Genomic DNA, 22,412 nt, shown 5'->3' on the forward strand with positions numbered 1-22,412 from the left:
CAGGAATATGGCAACTTCAGGCCTTCTCTAATTCTGAGACCTTATCATTTTTACTCAGCAATTCAAGAACCATGGAAAATCCTATTAAGAGTTGAGACTAGGTTACGATGACGGGCCAGAAGCCCGTGACTTTGGTTTAACCATTAATGAAGTGCTGAGAGACTGTATGTGGTATATGGGATTAATTAAATAACCATGCAAAAGAGCCTACTAGCTGCACCCCAACTGGATTCCAATAGACACTACAAATGGCTTTACCATTGGAAAATGCAGCGAGTGTAGCGTATGAGTTGTAGGGTATTCTGATGGAAGTGGACAGCCTCACCAGTCCAACAGAGCTAAGGGAATACCATTTCAGTAAAGGTAATTACACACCCTCACTCAGGTCATATCCTGAACAGAGGGACTCTGGGTCAGCCCACAGCAAAACCCAAAACAAAGTCAACCCTTGGCTAAACAGTTCAAATTTTCTTCAGGATGTGGGCCGGTAAGCCATTGTAGTTTCTTCTGGTATGCTGAAAGAGCAGTCCAAACTTTGAAGGCAGACTTAAAGAAACAGCCTACAGGTTCACTAGATACAAAGCAGTCCTGGTTCCTTTTGATTATAAGACCACCCCTCATGCAAGACCAGAGATAGCTCCAACAGAGCTGCTAAGAGGGAGAAGACTCTGCACCAATATCAAACTGATCTTCCCGGATGTGGGGGAGAGGGTGAAATGGCATCAGGAGCACCACTGCCAAACACAAGACTCCACTAAGCAAGAGAGATCGTTTGGTGAAGACCAAGTTCAGTGTAGGAACCACAGGAATGGCCCTGCATAGGTAAGAGGCATGGTCAATGCGAGGTCAGGTCTAGTGATGTATAACATTTGGGTAGCAACGATGGATCTGACAAGCACGTGGACTATCTGAAAGCTGCAAACTCTCAAATGGTGGGGGGGAGCAACTTGTGCCTGGCGCTTCGGAACTGTCATAAAGGTTGGAGGAACTTATGGACTGTCCTTTCCTGTCAAGCATTGAACAGATCTTGGAATCTGAGATGGACACAGCGAATGTCACCACCTTGACATCTTTGCTATCTGAAGAAGAAAATGAATTTCTTCACAGATGCTCCAAGTATAAGAGCTGAGCTTCTGTGCGTTACATGCTGCCTGTATCTGAGGCAAAGTCAGAGGGTTCTTAATCTCGGGAGACAGGGGTGGGGTGGGGATGTAGTGATTGTAATGAGGTGGAGGTGGGTACTGCAGATGCTGGAGATTAAAGTCTAGATTAGTGTGGTACTGGAAAAGCACAGCAGGTCAGGCAGCATCTGAGGAGCAGGAGAATTGACGTTTCGGGCAAAAGCCCTTCATCAGGAATGAGGCTGGAAGCGTTGGGGGTGAAGAGATAAATGGGAAGAGGGTGGGCTTGGGGGTAAGGTAGCTGAGAGTGCAATAGGTGGATGGAGGTGGGGTGAAGGTGATAGGTCAGAGAGGAGAGTGGAATGGATAGGTGGAAAGGAACATTGTCCACTGGGACAGGTCATGAGGACGGTGCTGAGCTGGAAGTTTGGAACTGGGGTAAGGTGGTGGGAGGGGAAATGAGGAAACTGGTGAATTCCACATCGATGCCCTGGGGTTGAAGGGTCCTGAGGTGGAAGATGAGGTGTTCTTCCTCCAGGCATCGGGCGGGGAGATGGAGGAGGCCCAGAACCTGCATGTCCTTGGCAGAGTGGGGAGGTCAGGCAGGTGGACCTCATAGACTATGGGTTCCCTGATTGGGGGTGTTAATCAGGGAGCCCTGGCTGACAGATATAAACAGCAGTGTCAGATGTTCTGTTCACTCTGAGAGTTGGTTCTGAGGGAGCTGGATCAGTGTCAAGGCCTCGTCATGTGTAAATAAAGGTTTCTGTGGAGTTATTGCAAAGTCTACTAAAAGGAATGAATGTAGGGCAGTCACCTCTCAGTTCCTGATGAAAGTAAATCTACAGCTGAAAATGCTCACAAGCTTGAGGTGAATTATTTCAGTCTGGCACCTGAAAGTTGGTTTGACAAAATACTCAAATCTTCCATCTTGAGGAATACAGTGTGAGGTTGAAGACTCGAGTTCCAAAGATTCACTTGTGGTTTCAGGTTTTCATTTTGGTGTGCAGAAACTCTGGATTATCACAGGCCCATTGATTATTCCGTCAGTACGGTAGTGAGATGCGGAAGTTGAAATGCTAAGAATGCAGGCAATTGATGAGAAATGCAGGTGAGTGGAACCGGAAACAAAAGAAACCGGGTGCTGCATTAAAATGGCACTCTACTTTCTCGGAGTTTTCAATAGAGGAATGTATTGAGACGATTACATCATGATCTAATTAGCACTGTATCTGACCTACCAGTTCTTAACAAAGCTGTCTGTTCATATCAACATATTATCATTTGGGTCAGGTGAATTGGCCATGCTAAATTGCCCGTAGTGTTAGGTAAGGGGTATATGTAGGGGTATGGGTCGGCCGCGCTTCGGCGGGTCGGTGTGGACTTGTTGGGCCGAAGGGCCTGTTTCCACACTGTAAGTAATCTAATCTAATCTAATCTCGTTATGTAATCAGTGCTGTTTATGAGCAAGCAGTGCTTAATAAAGTTTAGATGCAATTTTCTGGTCAGTGCTAATCTTGACCCAGACTGGGTTGGGGAGTTGAGTGTATGTTTCTCATACATACACATATACATTAACATGTGGCACACACACACACACATGTACTGACACCTACACAGAGTTCACCATTTCTGGTCTTAAAAAAAACAAAAAACTCAATAATTTTTAAAAATAAACTTGAGTCTCTAAAGCAAAATATGTGTATCTTCCTGTTGTAGGAAATCTGGAGATATGATTATTTAAACTCCTGAAGTTTAATATTTTATTCCATGAATATAGAGTCACGGAACTCGAAAAGTGATGGGAATCTTCTTGTGATGCATTTCATGAATATGCTAAAATGTTATTTTGATGGAGGCTTAAGTATGTTGTATGGCAAAGTGCCAAACTGTATTCTAATAAACAAATGAAAAAAGCAGTGATATTGCAGGTAAACCGTTTTACACATTCCCACGGACAAATCATTCCCATAGCATCATGACTAATAAAACAACAATGTTTGGTTTGAGATATTCCACGGTTGTCTAATGATAATTTCATGAAATTGGTCATCCTGCCCTTTTATCTGGTGAGACGCAGCCTTGTATTCAGCTGCTGCTAGCCAGCTGGGAATTGCTACAAGAAAAACTTCGTTCTCCAACTCCGTGCCCAGTAACATCACAGGACTAGCCATCACCCAGAAACTTGTATGTTATACTGAGTGTAGGGGTGACTGATTGCTGAATAATCACTCAGAATGACTGCAATTACTTACTTAAAAAATTGAGCCTGGATTTTCACTGTCAAGGTAAATAGCCCTAGTTGTCAAATTTCCCAACTTGCTGCACATCCCCAGGAAGAAACGGACCTAGATATGCCACAATTTTTCCTCTGTGCTGGCGAGTGCGTAGTATGGCTCTGGGATGGTGTTAAGTCTACTGAGTCCATAGGCATAGCCAGCCTCAGAGGTGGCTGAGAGTTGAGGGGGGTTGTTAGGAAGGCCATGAGTTGGCATGAAGGCTATAAGGGGCCAGAAAGGCATGGTGGGCTCATGGGTTGGCATGGGATGGACATGGGAGACACCTTTTAAACACAAGTTTCAAAAGCTTCCTGAATCCTGACAGTAGTTCAGAACTCCTCTGAAAGATTGTGAACCACAAGTCCTTGAGGAGCTGGCCTAACTCATGAAAATTGTAGGGAGGGCTGACAGATGCCTTTCCCCATGATGGTCAGGGATGCAATGTATGGGCTTAGTATCTGCATCCTAATCCTGCACCAGCTAAGAATTGGGGATGTCAGGAATAGAGCTGGTATTCCTGGGTTAGGGACAGAAAAACTGCAGATGCTGGAATCCAAAGTAGATCGGCAGGAGGCTGGAAGAACACAGCAGGTCAGGCAGCATCAGGAGGTGGAGAAGTCAATGTTTCGGGTGTAAACCTTCTTCAGGATTTGGGGTGGGTGTGGGGGGAGCTGCAGATAAAGGGGGTGGGGGCAGGATAGCGAAGTGGGGATAGGTGAAGACAGGCAGGGGTTACGACCTGGTTGGTCAATGGGAGGAATGAATCCGGTTGGTGGCAGGGAGCAGTGGAAGGGAGTGAATGGGGCTGGGAAGGGAGTTGGGGGATGGGGAAGGAGGTTATTTGAAGTTGGAGAACTCAATGTTGAGTCCTCTCGGCTGTGGGGTGCCCAGGCAGAAGACAAGGTGTTGTTCCTCCAATAGGAGCCGTGGTTTGTTTTGGCAATGGAGGAAACCAAGGATGGTCATGTTGGAAAGGAAGTGGTTGGGGGAATTAAAAAGGGCAGTGACTGGGAGGTCCGGTCGGCCCCTATGGGCCCAGCTGCGATGCTCGGCGAACCATTCCCTAAGTTTACATTTGGTCTCCCTGATGTAGAGAAGACCACATTAGGAGCACCTGTTGGAAGAGAGGCAGGTGAACCTCTGTCTCATCTGGAAGGACTGCATCCTGAGGTTCACCTCCTGATCCTGCCTGGCTTGCTGTGTCCTTCCAGCTTCCTGCCTGTCTGCTATCCCTGGGTTAGGGGCATATCTGCCATTTCTACATGACTCTGGAGATGTTCTAACTCCATGAAAATCCAAACTCAGTAGTTTAGTAATAATAATAATTATTGTTCCATCGATCATATATCATAAGTATAATTAATATGTTGTTTCAGCAAACAGTCTTTATCTTCATTTCATATCCAAGGTTATTTGACCATTTGCTGGAGCACTGACTTACCAGTCCATCCTAACTAGAGAACTGAGTGAGGGTGGTTACTGGAGAGCAGCCCTTTCATTCATTCACAAGTGGCAAGTCAGTTGATTGAGAAGGGATGCAAAGAGGAAAACATACCCAAATGCTGCTGTAAAGAAATATAGTAAATGAAAACAATATTGATTCATTAATTAATACTCAAACTTTGAAAAATGCGCTGTGCCTGGAAAAGAGGCAGGATGATTGCAGCATATTAAATATAGTAGGTTAGAGACAAGGTAGATACTGGGAGGTGGTTTCTCCTAGTTTATTTCACTGGAGCATAGGAGGTTGAGAGGTGACCTTATAGAAATGTGTAACATCATGAGGAGCATAGATAGTGTTAATTGTGGATTTCAAGAGTAGGGAGCATATTTTCAAGGTGAAAGGAGAGAGATTTAAAAACTGGCATGATGAGGGGCAATTCTTTTACACAGAGGGTGCTTCATGTTTGGAATGAACTTCCTGAAGAAGTGGTGGGCACAGTTAGAACATTTAAAAGACACTTAGAATAATGCAAGAATAGGAAAGGTTTGGAAAGATATTAGCCAGGAGCAGGCAGGTGAGACTAGTTTAGTTTGGGATTATGGTCGGCATGGACGAGTTGGACCAAAGGGTCTGCTTCCATGTGGATGACTCTATGACTAGGAAATCTGGAACACAGTGGCATCTGTCTTAAGATAGGGGCCAATCATTTATTACTGAGATGAGGACAAATCTCTTCACTCAAAGGGTTGGAATCTGGTTGAATTCTCCAACCAAAACGTTTGCTGATGTTCTATTATGGACCACCTATAAAGTTGGGATAAACGGGGACTTGCCCTCTCAAACAATCGAGGGAGAGTGGAGCTGAGGCTAAAAAATCAACTGCAATCATATTGAATGGCAAAACAGGCTCATGGGGCCTCATGGTCTACTCCTGCTCCTGATTTTATGTTCTTAGGGGGATCGCCAGAAAAATTGACCACAAAACCATGCTGACACACCAGTATAGTATTGGAGAGTACTGCACTGTCAAAGGTAACATGATTCAGATGAACTAATGTTTACAACGGATGGAAAGTGGAAGGCCAAGCGGGAGAGCATTAATATATTAGTGAGTTTTGAGATGATTTGTAGCTCAGGTTGAGGTTCTGGATGTGGGTTTGCTCGCTGAGCTTTTTATTTACATAAATAAAAAGCAGGCCATACCACCAGTGCTTCACCGGAGACTCACTGATGTTATTAGGCAAAAGTGAGGACTGCAGATGCTGGAGATCAGAGTCGAGAGTGTGGTGCTGGAAAAGCACAGCAGGTCGGGCAACATCCAAGGAGCAGGAAAATCAATGTCTTGGGCTAAAGCCCTTCATCAGGAATGAGGCTGGTGATGTTACCTAGTATGGTGATGAAATGTCTGAAAACGAACCTTCCAGCTCAGCGCGCAAACTTACATCCAGCATTAATATATGTGGCGATCCAATTGTTAATAAGTTACCCAACTTGATGTGAATATAGGGACTAGGAAAAAGTGAGGACTGCAAATGCTGGAGGGTCATTTGAAATGTTTGATGAAGGGTTTGTGCCTGAAATGTTGACTCTCCTGTTCCTTAGATGCTGCCTGACCTGCAGTGCTTTTTCAGCGTCACACTTTTCATGCAAATACAGATAGTTGTCTAAAATATGAATCAACTCATCAATTCCACAAGACAAAATGACAGCTTATTGTCAGAATTTTATCAGAGCTTTATGTTATGTCTGGGACAGTCATTAGCTCCTGGGCCGAAGTCTGTCAGCTGAAACAATATAACAGGGAAAGCAACGAGACTAAAATAATGTGCATTTGTTGGAACCCTTTCCAATTACTTTGTGTGTAATGAAACTGGCAATAGCAAGCTGACACAGAATTGAAATATGAGAAAAATGCATTGCATGGTAGGGCATAGTCACCATGTTGTTGTTGATATAAAACTATAGGATCTTCTTCCAGTTGGTACTATTACAAGAAATGATGTCAGCCAGAGGTTCCTGAACAATGGCCCTAATTTTCATAGCTGTGGAATGGTTACGGGTTGGCCAGAGCCCAACAGGAAACCAGTAAACCTTGGACTGCAGGAAAGAAATGAGCTGAAAGACTTTTGTGTGGGTCCAGCACAGCTATTCTTTATATAAGGCTGGAGCTGTAGGTGAATACCTATCTGATTCCCACATAAGAAATAAAAGGCAGATTTGCACTTATGTCGCTGAAGAAACTCCAATGGTCTGGCAGCATCTGTGGAGAGAAGAACAGAGTTAACGTTTCGCATCCAGCAAAGAAAAGTCTTCTCAGTCTCGGAATGTTAACTCTGTTTTTCTCTCCCCCAATGCTGCCAGACCTGCTGAGTTTCTGTTGTGTTTGCATTTCAGGTCCCCAGCTTCTTTGTTTTACTTCATACATTTACATAGCTGCCTTAGACAATAGACAATAGTCAATAGACAATAGGTGCAGGAGTAGGCCATTCAGCCCTTCGAGCCTGCACCGCCATTTAATATGATCATGGCTGATCATTCCTAATCAGTATCCGCTTCCTGCCTTATCTCCATAACCCTTGATTCCACTATCCTCGAGAGCTCTATCCAACTCTTTCTTGAATGAATCCAGAGACTGGACCTCCACTGCCCTCTAGGGCAGAGCATTCCACATGGCCACCACTCTCTGGGTGAAGAAGTTTCTCCTCATCTCTGTCTTAAATGGTCTACCCCGTACAACCCTTGCACAACCCCAGAACATCCTGAAGCACTTTACAGCTAATCAAGTACCTAATGGTTGTAAACATTGGGGAAGGGGCAGCCAGTTTACACACATCCAGCCCAATGTCCAGATTTTCTTTTTGTTTTCAGTGATGTTGGCCAGTATTGGCACTTGAACCACAGTGACAGACCCAAGAGTCCCAACTGGATGATAAGGACTGTCCACTGAGCACCTAGTTCAGGCTTTTGCTATGGAACCCACCCACACATGGCAGTGTTTGTACAATAAGAGCCAAGCTGCCACATGGAATATCATGGAGCAGACCATTGGGGTGCCTCAGCAATTCTCTAGACTGCTCTGCAGGAATCCTGCAGAACCCAACAGATTTTGTGAGTGTTATAACTCATAGGTGTTGCCACATTGAGGGCATGGACCTTGGCACGAGCACCACAACAGGGAAATGGAAAAGGGGGAGTACAAAAAGGAAGGAGTCACCAACACGTTCTCTCTTCAGCTGGATTGTTATTAACTGACCCATCCAACTGTAATACCAATGAGTGTGATTCGCATGCACTTTTCTGTCACAGCTCCCTACCTTCACTTCTCACTGCCGTTTGCCATCACAAACATCCTTTCAGCCAAGATGCTGAAATAATAGCTTCCACAAAACAAACATTCCAAACCACTTTATCAAACAAACCATCCAATATTCCACACAAAGTCAACTATTCACTGTTGCACATTCCCTCATTCCCTCTCTTTCCTGTTCATTTTGTGATTTGAAGGCTCCCATGTAGTGTAACATCCGCTCCCCCCTCACCCCGCAATCCGTGACAGCATCAGCTTTGTTCGTGAAAGAGTGCTATCTTTCAGTAGGGCAGATGTTCTTGTTGGACTTCAGACCGTACCGTCTCATCATGAGAGGCAGCAGTCTGGCCTGACTGGAGTGGCAGTGATGGAGATACAAATGCTACAATCCTCGTGGTGAACTGCAGGTTTATTGTCACTGCCAAGGGGTGGTGTCTCAGATATTGATATTCTTGTTGGGGGTGAGGGCATTTGTCTGTATCTGTTCCTGCCGGATTACTCCCTGCTGCCTGTGCATGTGTGTTACCTTGTCTAATGAGAGCGCATGAAGTGTGGCTATCTTGATTGAATAGCTAACAATGTGTCCAAGACATTCCTGATGAAGGGCTCCTGCCCAAAATGTCGATTTTCCTGCTCCTCGGATGCTGCCTCACCTGCTGTGCTTTTCCAGCACCACTCTAATCTTGACTCCGATCTCCAGCATCTGCAGTCCTCACTTTCGCCTAACAATGTGTTCAAGCTGAGTAGAGTGGATGTGAGAACTTGCTGTGTGCTATGTGTTTGAGAGGCTGAGATGAAGCCATGAATGTGAGGCGTGCATGCTGATTGATGGAGAATGTTAGCAGACTGAGTAAAAAGGAGTTGTAACTCGTGTGTGAGGCTAATGGTTCAGTTGATAGGGCACAGCATTCAAAGATGCTTTCATTAAACTCAACAGTGATCAGTGGAGTGCCACAAGGATCGGTGCTGGGTCCACTACGTTTCATCTTTTTTATGAATGATTTGGATGTGAACATAGGAGGTATAGTTAGTAAGTTTGTAGATGACACCAAAATTGGAGGTGCAGTGGACAGTGAAGAAGGTTACCTCAGATTACAACGGGATCTTGATCAGATGGGCCAATGGACTGAGGAGTGACAGTTGGAGTTTAATTTAGATAAATGTGAGGTGCTGCATTTTGGAAAGGATAATCAGGGAAGGACTTGTATGCTTAATGGTAAGGTCCTGGGGAGTGTTGCTGCATAAAGAGACCTTGGAATACAGGCTCATTGTTCCTTGAAAGTGGACAGCAGGTAGATAGGATAGTGAAGACAGTGTTCGATATGCTTTCCTTTATTGGTCAGAGCATTGCGTACAGGAGTTGGGAGGTCATTTTGCAGCTGTACAGGACATTGGTTAGGCCACTTTTGGAATATTGTGTGCAATTCCCACCTTATAGGAAAGATGTTGTGACACTTGAAAGGGTTGAGAAAAGATTTACAAGGATGTTGCCAGGGTTGGAGGGTTTGAGCTACAGGGAGAATCTAAATAAGCTGGGGTGTTTTCCTGGAGCATCAGAAGCTGAGGAGTGACCTTATAGAGGTTTATAAAATCATGAGGGCCATGGATAAGGTAAATAGACAAGTCTTTTCCTCGGGGTGGGGGAGTCCAGAACTAAAGGACATAGATTTAGGGTGAGAGGAGAAAGATACAAAAGGGACCTAAGGGCAACTTTATCACACAGAGGGTGGTGTGTGAGCTACCAGACTAAGTGAAGGAGGCCGGTAAAATTAAAGAATTTAAAAGGTATCTGGATGGGTATATGAATTGAAGGTTTAGAGGGACATGGGCCAAATGCTGGCAAATGGAACTAGATTAATTTGGGATATCTGGTTGGCATGGATGAGTTGGACTGAAGGGTCTGTTTGCATGCTGTACAGCTCTGTAACTCTATGACTCTACGATTCTTGTGTAAGCTCATTGAATTCCTCCCTGCAGAGCATTTAGTTTCAGCAGTTGCTGCATTCAGAATGCACCTCCCTCTTTGCAGTATGGTTTGGCTTTAGGCTATGCAAGATTAATTTAACAGACAGTTAAGTTAGTGTACTGTCTAAATTGGAAAGAATGGGGGAGTGTTAACCCTACATTGTGCTCTCTCTGTGCCTATTTTCAGAGGCTGTTGAATTTTGAAACCAAGATCCTTTGGTAATATTGACAGAAGCGCAGTGACATTCTCCCCTGTGTCCTTGACCAATACCTACAACCAAATTGTTTGATCATTACCTTATTGCTATTTGTACTTTGAACCATACTATACATGAATTGATTGCAGTGTCTTACATTACAATAATGATTACACTTTAAAATCAGTTGATTGGCTGTGAAGCACTTTGGGGTATCTAAGGTTGTGAAAGATGCTATATAAATGTACTTCTATTCTGTCTTTGTAGGGTGCATTACCCTGGCAAACAGAATCCAAGAACTCTCTCTTTGTTTGCAGCTCCCTCTCTGCAGTCATTCACGAACTGATTGTTGATACTGTATTATCTTAGTGACATAAGTAATTCAGTGTAACTTTCGTAAAGCCTTTACAATGCAGCTAATTGCTTTAAAAAAATCAGTGGCTGGTCTGTGAAGTGAGTGTTTCATCACTAAACACACAAATTATGTTGTAATTTAATCCCTTTCTTTCTATTTGCTATACGTGTACAGTCATGTGTTTTAATAATAGAATCCCTCATTATTAATTAACTCCGCCACATAATCTGAGTCAGGTTTTTGCCTAGTGTTGTTACTGCAATGGTGCTGTATTATACCAGAAGCAAAACTAACACTTTGAGGTTAAAAATCACACAACACCAGGTTATAGTCCAACAGGTTTAATTGGAAGCACACTAACTTTCAGAGCGACGCTCCCTCATCAGGTGATTGTGGAGGGCTCGATCGTAACACAGAATTTTGAATTGGTGGACTGTTTTTATTGAATGTGCAATGTTCTATCATTGCAATTGTTTTCACATTAAGATTTATTTAGTACATGTGTCAACTCACCAGCAAAGCAATGCAAAGAGCACCTCAATTACAGTACAGTAATTTCACATTGAACTACATGGCAGACAGATTTTAATTGTTATTTACTTTGATGGCCTTGATTTTAAAGTTCTCTGGATGGCATTGTGGGTCTGCCTACACTAAATGAACTGCAGTGATTCAAGAAGGCATCCCACCACCACCGTCTCAAGGGCAAGTCGGGGTGGGCAATATAAGCTGGTCAGGCCAGAGATGCAGACATCTGATAATTGAATAAAAGAAATATTGTTTTATAATTTCTTCATATTCTTAATCCTCCCTATCTCTGTAACTTCGGGCAGCCCCACAACCCTATGCTCAGTTGATCATGTGCAAGGATCATATACATCCAAAAGGATCAAAGTGCAGATGAAATGCACAATGGATCACATCTGGCTATATTAATTATTCCCTTTACAATCACTGAGTATTGTCCAATGTTTAAATGAACACTGCCCCATTTTTGGCGTTTCACAGACAGGAACAATAGGCCAAATGGCCTCCTTCTGCACACAACAATCCTGTGCTTATAGAACATAGAACATAACACAATACAGTGCAGAACAGGCCCTTCTGCCCTCGATGTTGCACCGACCTGTGAACTAATCTAAGCCCAGCCCCCCCAACCCTATCCCATCATCATCCATGTGCTTATCCAAGGACTGTTTAAATGCCCCTAATGTGGCTGAGTTAACTACATTGGCAGGCAGGGCATTCTGCACCTATACCGCTCTCTGAGTAAAGAATCTGCCTCTGACATCTGTCTTAAATCAATCACTCCTCAATTTGTAGCTATGTCCCCTCGTACAAGCTGCCGTCATCATCCTAGGAAAAAGACTTTCACTATCTACCATTTCTAATCCTGAAATCATCTTGTATGTCTCTATCAAATCCCTCCTTAGCCTTCTTCTTTCCAATGAGTACAGACCCAAGCCTTTCCTCATAAGACCTTCCCTCCAGACAGGTAAGTCTCCTCTGCACCTTTTCCAATGCTTCCACATCCTTCCTGTAATGGGGCGAACAGAACTGTACACAATATTCCAAGTGCGGCCGCACTAGCGTTTTGTATAGTTGCAGCACGACATTACAGCTCTGGAACTCAATCCCTCTACCAATAAAACCTAACAAACCGTTTGCCTTCTTAACAGCGCTATCAACTTGGGTGGCAACTTTCAGGGATCTATGTACATGGACTCCAAAACCCCTCTGCACATCCACACTGCCAAGAATGTTTCCATTGACCCAGTAATCTGCCTTCCTGTTATTCTTCCCAAAGTGAATCACCTCACATTTATCTGCATTGAACTCCATTTGCCATCTCTCAGCCCAATTCTGCAGTTTATCAAGTCCCCCTGCAACCTGCAACATTCTTCCACACTGTACACTACTCCACCGACTTTAGTGTCATCTGCAAACTTAGTAACCCATCCACCTATGCCTGCGTTCAAGTCATTTATAAGAATGACAAATACAGTGGTCCCAAAACAGATCCTTGTGGCACACAACTATTTACTGGACTCCAGGCTGAATATTTTCCATCAACCACCACTTGCTGCCTTCTTACAGAAAGCTAATTTCTAATCCAAACTGCTAAATCACCTCAATCTCATACCTCTGCATTTTCTCCAACAGCCTACCATGTGGAACCTTATCAAAGGCTTTACTGAAGTCCATGTACACCACGCCAACTGCCCTACCCTCATCTACATGCTTGGTCACTTTCTCAAAAAACTCAATGAGGTTTGCGAGACATGACCTGCCCTTGACGAAACCATGTTGATTATCTGAAATCAAATTGTTGCAGTGGTTCTGCAATATCTAATTTTAAATCTTTTTAAAAGTAGAAGCAGTGTTTTTTAGCTGCTTTGGTCCTCATCTTTGAAATTTCCTCCTTACAACTTTTTGTCTCTCCACCTGCCTCTCCTTCTTTAAGACAGTCCTAAGACTTCATTGAATGACCAAGTATTCAGTCATCTGCCCTAATGTCATGTTATGTGACTTGTAGTAACCTTGAGCTTGATAATGCTCCTGTGAAGCACTATAGGATGTTTAATCATATCAAAGATGCTATATAAATGCAAGTTGTTACTGTTGAATAAAGAAGATGGGGGGGGGGGGTGCAGTGTGTAAAGAGGTACGTTACTTTTAGCTGAAGCTTAATTGGAAACAAAGCAATGTCTCCAGTCTGACTGAAGAAAGATAGACATTTTCATAAGAAGACTGGAGGCGATCAGGCAGCAATTAATTGGAAGTAAACACAGAATGTGCTGCAGGAACTCAGCAGGTTTGGCAGTGTCTGTGGAGAGAGAAACAGAATTAACTTTTCAAATCCAATATGAATCTTCTTCGGAACCCTTAATTGGAAGCTTTTGACCACAGGGCTTCACTCTCTGTGATTTCACAGTGTTTGGCAGAAATCACTTGTGAAAAAGTGCCCAGGTTCAATTTGTGTGGCACTTTTTTACCCCCAGTGACTTGTACTGGGCTTAAATCTGATGTTCCTTGTTTTCACAAAGCTCAGTTTTTGATCTATATTTCATATTTATATACAATGTAGCTGCATGGCCTGTGGTGACTCCAGGGAACTCTTGTCATAGATTGTCAAAAACAAACAGCGACAGCAAATTGTACATCTGATTGGGCAATTCTTTTCACTCATTTTTTACAATATCACTGTTCAACATTAGTGGTATCTACCATCATCAATTCTAGCCCTAGGTCAGTAATAGAATTGTAAAAGAGAAGAGCAGACAATTTGTCACTATCCACGAGACACTTGGGGAGAAAGAAAGGATTTTGAGCATCAGGTACAACAAGGGTAAATGAATTTAACATTCAGTACAAGTCTGGTTTCATCTGTGGGTATTAATGTGTGTCTCTTAGCCAATAGCAATGACATTAAAAATTATAGAAATTTGAGTTTTGTCTGATATTGTATCTTGAAAAAGGGGAACAGGAAGAAAATCAAGGCAAACTGGACTGTGCATGATAAAATTAAAGTAATTATGTGGCTTCGTTTTACAAAGTACTTAACTAGCTAACGAGCAAAAGACAGTCAGTTCCATGAGAAGTACAAAAGAGAAAATCTAATCACATCTTGATCTAATTCAGCCCACATCTGACCAACTGCTAGTTTATGAACAGTTAGACAAAAATGGATTAGGGTCCTACTGTGCTGTGCTTGGGGAGCAGTGTTCAATTAAACATTGGACAATACTCAGTGATTGTATAGGGATTAATTAATATAGCCAGATGTGGCCCATATTAAGGTCCATTGTGCATTTCATCTGCACTTTTATCCTTTTGGATGTATATGATCCTTGCACATTATCAGCAGAGCACTTGATGGGCTCTCTCTCTGGAGTAATGCCATAAATATAATTCAAAGTTTAATGTTGCATCACTTTGATATTCGAATATGCTGGAGAGTCCATAAATAAAAGCAGTTCAGTATATTGCCACACTAACTGGAGTGTTTATTGAGATGTGACATTTCAAAGGATGGTGTTTATAAATACAGAAGGGAGCAGGAGTAGATGAAATTAGAGAACTGAAAATATTTTTCCTCTTGTGGCCATTCCTTCTTTTTCCAATTACTTTAAGTCTGTGCCCACTGATTCTCCATCCTTGCACCAATGGAACAGTTTCTCTCTATATCTCCACTGGCAACCTCACTATTTTGAATACTTCCATCAAATCTCCTTTCAGCTGAGTCTTCTCTGAGGAAAGCAGTGCCATCTTCTCCCATTTATCCATATAACTGAAGTTCCACATCCTGGGGAACTATTCCAAAGCCATCACAGTTTTCAAAATGTGTGGCACCCAGAGTTGGACACTCCCGCTGAGGCAAACCAATGTCTTGAGGAAGTTTAATATAAATTATTTGCTTTTAAAGACTGTGGGCCTGTTGATAAAGCCCAGGATCCTGTATGCCTTATTGAACACTCTCTTAAAATGTTCTGCCACCTTCAATGATGCATCCACATATTGAGCCAGGACCTCTTCTCTTGCACCCTCTTTCGAGTTTTAAGCTTTATTTTATGTTGTCTGTCAGCATTGTTTCTATCACCACATGAACCACTCCAGAGCACAACAAATAACCATTAAAAACCAAAATAAAACAAACATCTACCAGATGCTCAAAATCTGAAACAAAAAGAGAAATTGCTGGAGAGATTCAGCTGGTCTGGCAGCACCTATGGAGAGAATTAAACTCTGTCATATACACTGCAGTGTTGCAAAACTACTTCATTTTAAAAATATTTGTTTGAGGATTTAAGCTTAAAGGATTGTAGAGATGCCTGGATTTTTTGTTGTAGATTTACATAGAGGGGCAAGCACTCATATTTTCATGTTACAAATTACATGCATTAACCAATGGATGAGATTTATCGGATGAGATTTCATAATAAATCTATTTGATGAACCCTTTCATTAAAAATCTAATTTGGAGAAAGCAGATGATTGGCCATATTGGAAATTGTATAAAATGTTTTAAAATTTATGTTGTGGTCCATGGAGCAGGAGACGAGAGAAAAAGAGTGCACTCCTTCCACCTCAGTCATAACATCATTGTAAAGTAGCTGCTATCTGGGAGTCTGTTGCATTACTTTTGCTGGGGAGTTGACACCTGTACTGAATACGTCTTAATGTGAAAATCTACACAATAATAGAACATCACCACGTGTTCAATATTCCATCTGTTCAAAAGAATCCAAACCTCAAAAATGGTAATCATTGCTTCTGGTAAATAACAACACCAGTGGTAACACTAACAAAACCTGCCTTAGATTATGTGGCATAGTTAAGTATAAATGAGGGCTTCTGATGTGCAAAAACATGACTGTACAGGGACAGTAAACACAAAGAAAAGGATTAAATTACAACATAATTTGTATGTTAGTGGTGAAGCAGTCACGTAACAGACCAGCCACAGATATTGAATTGTTTTAAAGTGGTTAGCTGTGTAGCAAAGGCATGACAAAAGTTACACTAAACTATTTATGTCTGTAAGCTAATATAGTATCAGCAATCTGTAGATGAATGGCTGCAACAAAGTGCTGAAAACAGAGAGGGCACTCTTCTTGGATTGCATTTACCTGGATAGCGCACCCAACAGAAACATTTATATGGCACCTTTCACAACCTCAGACGTCCCACGGTGCTTCACAGACAATGAAGTGATTTTGATGTGTAATTATTTGTAATGCAGGATATACTGCAGCCAACTGATGCTGAACAAGGTTCCACAAACAGAATCCAGGTTGTAACTAGATCATCTGGTTCTCGATATTGTTTGAGGAATAGATTTGACCAGGACACCAAGGAGAATGCCACTGCTCCTCTTGCTGTACTGCCATGAGATAGTTTACAACCTCCTGAGAGAGTAGAGGTTTAATGTTTCAGCTGAAAGATAGCATCATCAGCTGTGCTGCCACTGAGTGTCAGCCTGGAATTGAATTCATGAGGCAGTTATGAGAGCCAATCTCTCTCTAGTTAGACCTTTCCATACTATGAAGTTTTCATTTACACTATTGAGCTTGACACATGGAATGGGGTTATTATCTGCCAGCTATCTGGTGGTCTGTCCTATTTGACTGGGCTGTAATGTTGCCGCCTACATGCAGGGACTTGAAAAGTTAAAATGTCTGTTTCATCGATCAGGCAGGTTGTCAGGAGACATTTCTTCTAATGAATGGTTTTCGTTCATGAATATAAAAGAATTGTTTTTTCTATCTTCCATCAAATGATTGTTTAACCAGGTTCAAAAGGAACTAACGACTCTGCAAACAGTTGCTTGGTAGTACAGAACTTGAGTGTTAGTGAAAAGAGATGTAGCCAAAGTTTTTCATCTTGGACTCATGAATACAAACCCAAGAAGATCAGATTTCAAATAATCTCAATAATTTACATGTTGTCCTTATCCCCTCATGGGGTATGGTTATGGCTGGCTGGGTTAGCATGTAATGCCCATTTGTAATTGCCATTGAGAAGGAATCCACACACTCAACAGATGCTTTTTCTCCAACATCTTGAACGTCAAGTAATGTGAGTAGGCTAAGCGTTCATGTACCTCCAAACTTGATATTCCTTGATCGTCCCAGAGCCTTCTCCCGGCCTCTGGAACCGCTCAGACGCCATTAGCCTTGTGGCCGCTGCAGCCACTACCACTGTGGCAAATGATGACGTCACTTCCGCCTCCACCGCCCTACAGACCGCAGCCACCACTGACTGTACCACATTCGCGATTGCCACCAAGACAACTGTCTCCGCAACCGCTGCTAGAGCCACCACTGCTGAAACCACCGCAAAGTCTACCCGGCAAGTCACTTCCACCTCCACAGTTGCCGCTGCCTCAGCCACTTTTTTTCCCACTGACATCACTCACCAGAACACCGTCAACGAATATGCAACGAAGACATCACAAAAGTCACACAGAAAATCACTTCCGCCTCCAGAGATGCCACCGAATAGATTGCTTCCACACCCCCCCCAGATCCCCACAGTATGTGTGACTTCTGTTGGTCATCCACAATACCATAACCATATCCACTCTAGAGACAGTCTCCACCCCCACTCCCATCTCCATCCCCACACCAGGTCCTAACTCCCAGCCCTGCTTTGTTTTTACCATCCCTCCAGACCTCTCCCTCACTGAGGATGAATGATCAGTCCTCAGTAAAGGCCTCACTTTCATCCCACTATGCTCCCTGATTAAAGAATTCAACACGCATAAAACATAGAACATTACAGCACAGTACAGGCCTTTCGGCCCTCGATGTTGTGCCGACCTGTGAAACCAATCTGAAGCCCATCTAACCTACACTATTCCATTCTGTCCAATGACCATTTAAATGCCTTTAAAGGTGGCAAGTCAACTACTGTTGCAGACATTGTGTTCCACACCCCTACAACCCTCTGAGTAAAGAAACTACCTCTGACGTCTGTCCTATATCTATCACCCCTCAATTTAAAGCTATGTCCTCTTGGGCTAGCTATTGCCATCTTAGGAAAAAGACTCCCACTGTCCATCTTATCTAACTCTCTGATTATCTTATATCTCTCCATTAAGTCACCTCTCATCCTTCTCTCTCATGAAAACACCCTCAAACCTTCCTCGTGAGACCTTTCCTCCACATCAAACTTTCCTACCGCCACCTCCGCCTCTGTGCATACTTTTTCCTTTGGTACTCCCACCCACCCTCCAAGGACTCCTTCTCCCACTCCAACACACCGCATCCACCTGGACACGCTGTGCTGGTCTGTTACCCACCCTCGATCTCTTCACCTCCAACTGCTGCCGTGACATTGACCGGCTCAACTTGTCCACCACCCTCCCCAACTCCAACCTCTCACCCTCACAATGCGCAGCCCTCCACTCCCTCTGCTCCAACCCCAACCTCACCATCAAACCAGTGCACAAGGGGGATGCTGTGGTAGAGTGGCACACAGACCTCTACACTGCTGAAGCCAGACGTCAACTTGTGAACACCTCCTCCTACTGCCCCCTTGACCACGACCCACGAACCCACATCTCCCAGACCATCCACAACCTCATCACCTCAGGAGATCTCTCACCAACAGCCTTCAACCTCATAATATGGGAAGCCCGCGCTGCCTGGTTCTACCTCTTACCTAAAATTTACAAACCTGACTGCCTCAGTTGACCCATCATCTCAGCCTGCACCTGCCCCACCGAACTTATCTCTGAGTACTTTGACACTGCCCCATCCCCCTTGGTCCAGCATCTCCCCACATACATTTGAGACACCACTCATGCCCTCCAGGACTTTCAATTCCCCAGCCCCCAGTGCCTCATCTTTACCATAGACATCCATTCCCTATACACATCCATACACCATGATGAAGGGCTCCATTTCTTCCTCTCCCGCTGACCCAACCAGTACCCCTCCACTGACACACTCATTTGATTGGCTGAACTGGTCCTCACCCTTAACGATTTCTCCTTCGAATCCTCCCACTTCCCCCAGACCAAAGGGAGAGCCATGGGCATTTGCATGAGCCCCAGCTCTGCCCGTCTCTTCTTCAGGTACATGGCACAGTTCATCTTCTGCAGCTACACTGGCACCATTCTCACATTTTCCTCCTCTACATTGATGACTATATCGGTGCCACCAGGTGCTCCCAAGAGGAGGTCGAACAGTTCATCAACTTCATGAACACCTTCCACCCTGACCTCAAGTTCACCTGGACCATCTCGGACACCTCCTTCCCCTTCCTGGATCTCTCCATCTCCATTTCCAGCGACTGACTCAACATGGACATCCACTTCAAACCAACCGACTCCCACAGCTACCTGGACAAGCCTCCTCCCATCCTGACCTCCTGTAAAAACATTATCCCTTACTCCCAATTCCTACGCCTCTGCTGCATCTGCTCCCAGAGGACCAATTCCACCACAGAACATTCCAGATGGCCTCCTTCTTCAAGGACCACAATCTCCCCTCCCATGTGGTCAATGATGCCCTTCAGCACATCTCCTCCACTTCCAGCAACTCTGCCTTTAAACCCCTCCAACCATAACAAGGACAGAACACCCCTGGCCCTCACCTTCCACCCCACCAACCTCTAGATAAAGCACATCATCCTCCACTATTTTTGCCACCTACAGTCAGACCCCAACAACACAGATATACTTCCCTCCACACCCCTATCAGCATTCCACAGAGACCATTCCCTCCGTGACTCCCTCGTTAGGCCATGCTACCCAACAACCCACCCTCCACTCATGGCACCTTTCCTTGCCACCGCACCTCACTGCCCCCTCACCACCATCCAAGGCCCGAAGGATCCTTCAATATCTAGCAGAGATTTTCCTGCATCTCCACACACGTCATCTACTGTGTCCATTGCTCCCAATGTGGTCTCCTCTACACTGGGGAGACAGGACGCCAACTTATGGAACGTTTCTAGGAACATCTCTGGGACACATGCACTAAACAACTCCACCACCCTGTGGCTGACCACTTCAACTCCTCCTCCCACTCCACCAAGGATATGCAAGTCCTGGGCCTCCTCCGCTGCCAAATTCTAGCCACCTGACACCTGGAGTAAGAACGCCTCATATTCTACCTTGGGACCCCCCAAATCACACGGCATCAATGTTGATTTCACCAGTGTCCTCATCTCCCCTCCCCCTACCTTATCCCAGATCCAAACTCCCAACTTGACACTGCCCTCTTGATCTGTCCTGCCTGTCCGTCTTCCTTCCCACTTATCCACTCCACCCTTCGCTCTGACCTAGCACAATCACCCATGCCTTCATCTACCTATCGCATTCCCAGCTACCTTCCCCCCCAGCCCCACCTCCCATCCCATTCATCTCTCAGCCCCCTTGGGCCTGCCCCACATTCCTGTTGAAGAGCTCATGCTCGAAACGTTGACTCTCCTGCCCCCTCCGATGCTGCCTGACTGGCTGTGCTTTTCCAGTGCCACACATTTTGACTCTGATCTCCAGCATTTGCAATCCTGACTTTCTCCCAGCTGCTGGTGAGCAGCCTCCCCGAACTGCTGCAGTCCATTGGAGGTAGGTACATCCATAATGCTGTTAGGGAGGCAATTCTAGGATTTTGACCCGCCAAGAGTGAAGGAAGGTTGGTATGTTATCAAGTCAGTATGATGAGTAGCCTGGCAGGGAAATTGCGGGTGGTGGCATTCCTATGTATTTGCTGCTCTTGTCCTTCAAAATGCAAGGGCTGTGGGTTTGCAACTTGCTGTCTGAGGAGCCTTGGTGAACGTATGTGGTATATCTTGTAGATAGTGCACACTGCTGTTCCTGAATGTCATTGTGTGTGGCAGTATCTGCCATATTGCATGCATAAAAGTCCCTGATTAACTTTGACAGCTACTGAGATATGGTAAGTATGTAAAGTATGTAGTAAGGGGATAGGATGTCAGCTGGGTGGGGACAGGCCACATTGGAGGTGGATGGGGTTTGGGTGCCAAGTGGGTGAGGGGTACCAAGTGGGTGGTGATGGTGGCAAGTGGGTGACGGTGCTAGCTGTGAGAATGTTGGCTGCTAGGTGGGAGAGAGGGTTAGGGGATGGGAGGGTGATTGGATACAAGTAGCTGTATTTTCTACAACTATTACATCTCTGAAGTCTCTGACTCTAACTCAAAGTAACATTTTAAATGAATGCACTGATCGTACTGGAGCTCAGTTTTGAAATATCCAAAGTCCAGTGTGTATCATTCATAGTTTGTTTTGTTCTCAAGTTCTGGAGGGGAACGACCCCGACCTGTGTAACAGAGTGCTGGCACCAACCCATAATGCAGTCACAATCCTATGGCGCAGTTCAGTTAAACTCTATCTCCACTGATCAGATACTCAATTGAATACTTAAAGATTATAGGGAAGGAGTAGATGAGAAAGACAATCAGCATCTTCATTTTCACGCAGTCATCACTTGGGCAACAGCCTCCCAGCAGCAGTCACCTGCATTGGAAGTGAAGGAGAGAAGGACGGTTTTAATGAGAGGCTTATGTTGAAGAAGTGAGATATTTTGGCAGGAGGTAAGACAACAGGAAATCAAGCAGCAGCATTTTTTCTCAGCTCTTGAGTTCTTCTGGCAGCTTGCATGTCGTTTTCCACCCTTCTTTAATCAATATTGAGGCTTCTCAATATGTGCATATGAGAGGGATCAGTACCAGGATTTCATCATGACTGATACCTTCTCATCCCAGAATTTAAAATGCCTGTTGCTCCTTATGCTACCTTACTTGGCTTCACAAACAAAGAAGTGTCTATGTGGTTAACACGACCCCAGCTAGATATATTTCCAACTAAATCCATCAAGTTGAATACTAATCACGATGGGCCCAGAATAAATTGCTGACACAATCACATTGGATCGCTAGGCGTGCTATCGAAGTTTGGGCTCCATAAGGCTCATGCTCCTTGATCACTACCATCTGATTCAGTTCAATACAGAAAATTGCTCAATTTCACAGTAATACAAGTATATAAGATTCTTATTCAATCTCAGGCATTGAAGGAAACCAGAACAGTGCAGGTAATGGTTTCCATCCTGTCTTGGAAGCAACCAGATAATCACTTCTAAATTCCATTTGCCACTCAACCTGTGTGTTAGACTCCAGCAGCAATCCTGGCCTGAGTGGGACTGACATAATGATTAACATATCAGAGCGTTGGCAAACAATCTCTTCTGGAAACATTGGTGTAAAGTGACATA

The 22,412-nt window shown here is 44.2% G+C and overlaps 1 protein-coding gene across 5 annotated transcripts in view; it reads left to right on the forward strand.

Moving 5' to 3' along the window:
* The window catches only part of LOC132817248 (putative methyltransferase DDB_G0268948), a 167,535-nt gene that overhangs the window by 84,449 nt on the left and 60,674 nt on the right, over positions 1-22,412 (forward strand). The window lies entirely within an intron of this gene.

Source organism: Hemiscyllium ocellatum, chromosome 7, assembly GCF_020745735.1.
Source record: "Hemiscyllium ocellatum isolate sHemOce1 chromosome 7, sHemOce1.pat.X.cur, whole genome shotgun sequence".
NCBI lineage: Eukaryota > Metazoa > Chordata > Chondrichthyes > Orectolobiformes > Hemiscylliidae > Hemiscyllium > Hemiscyllium ocellatum.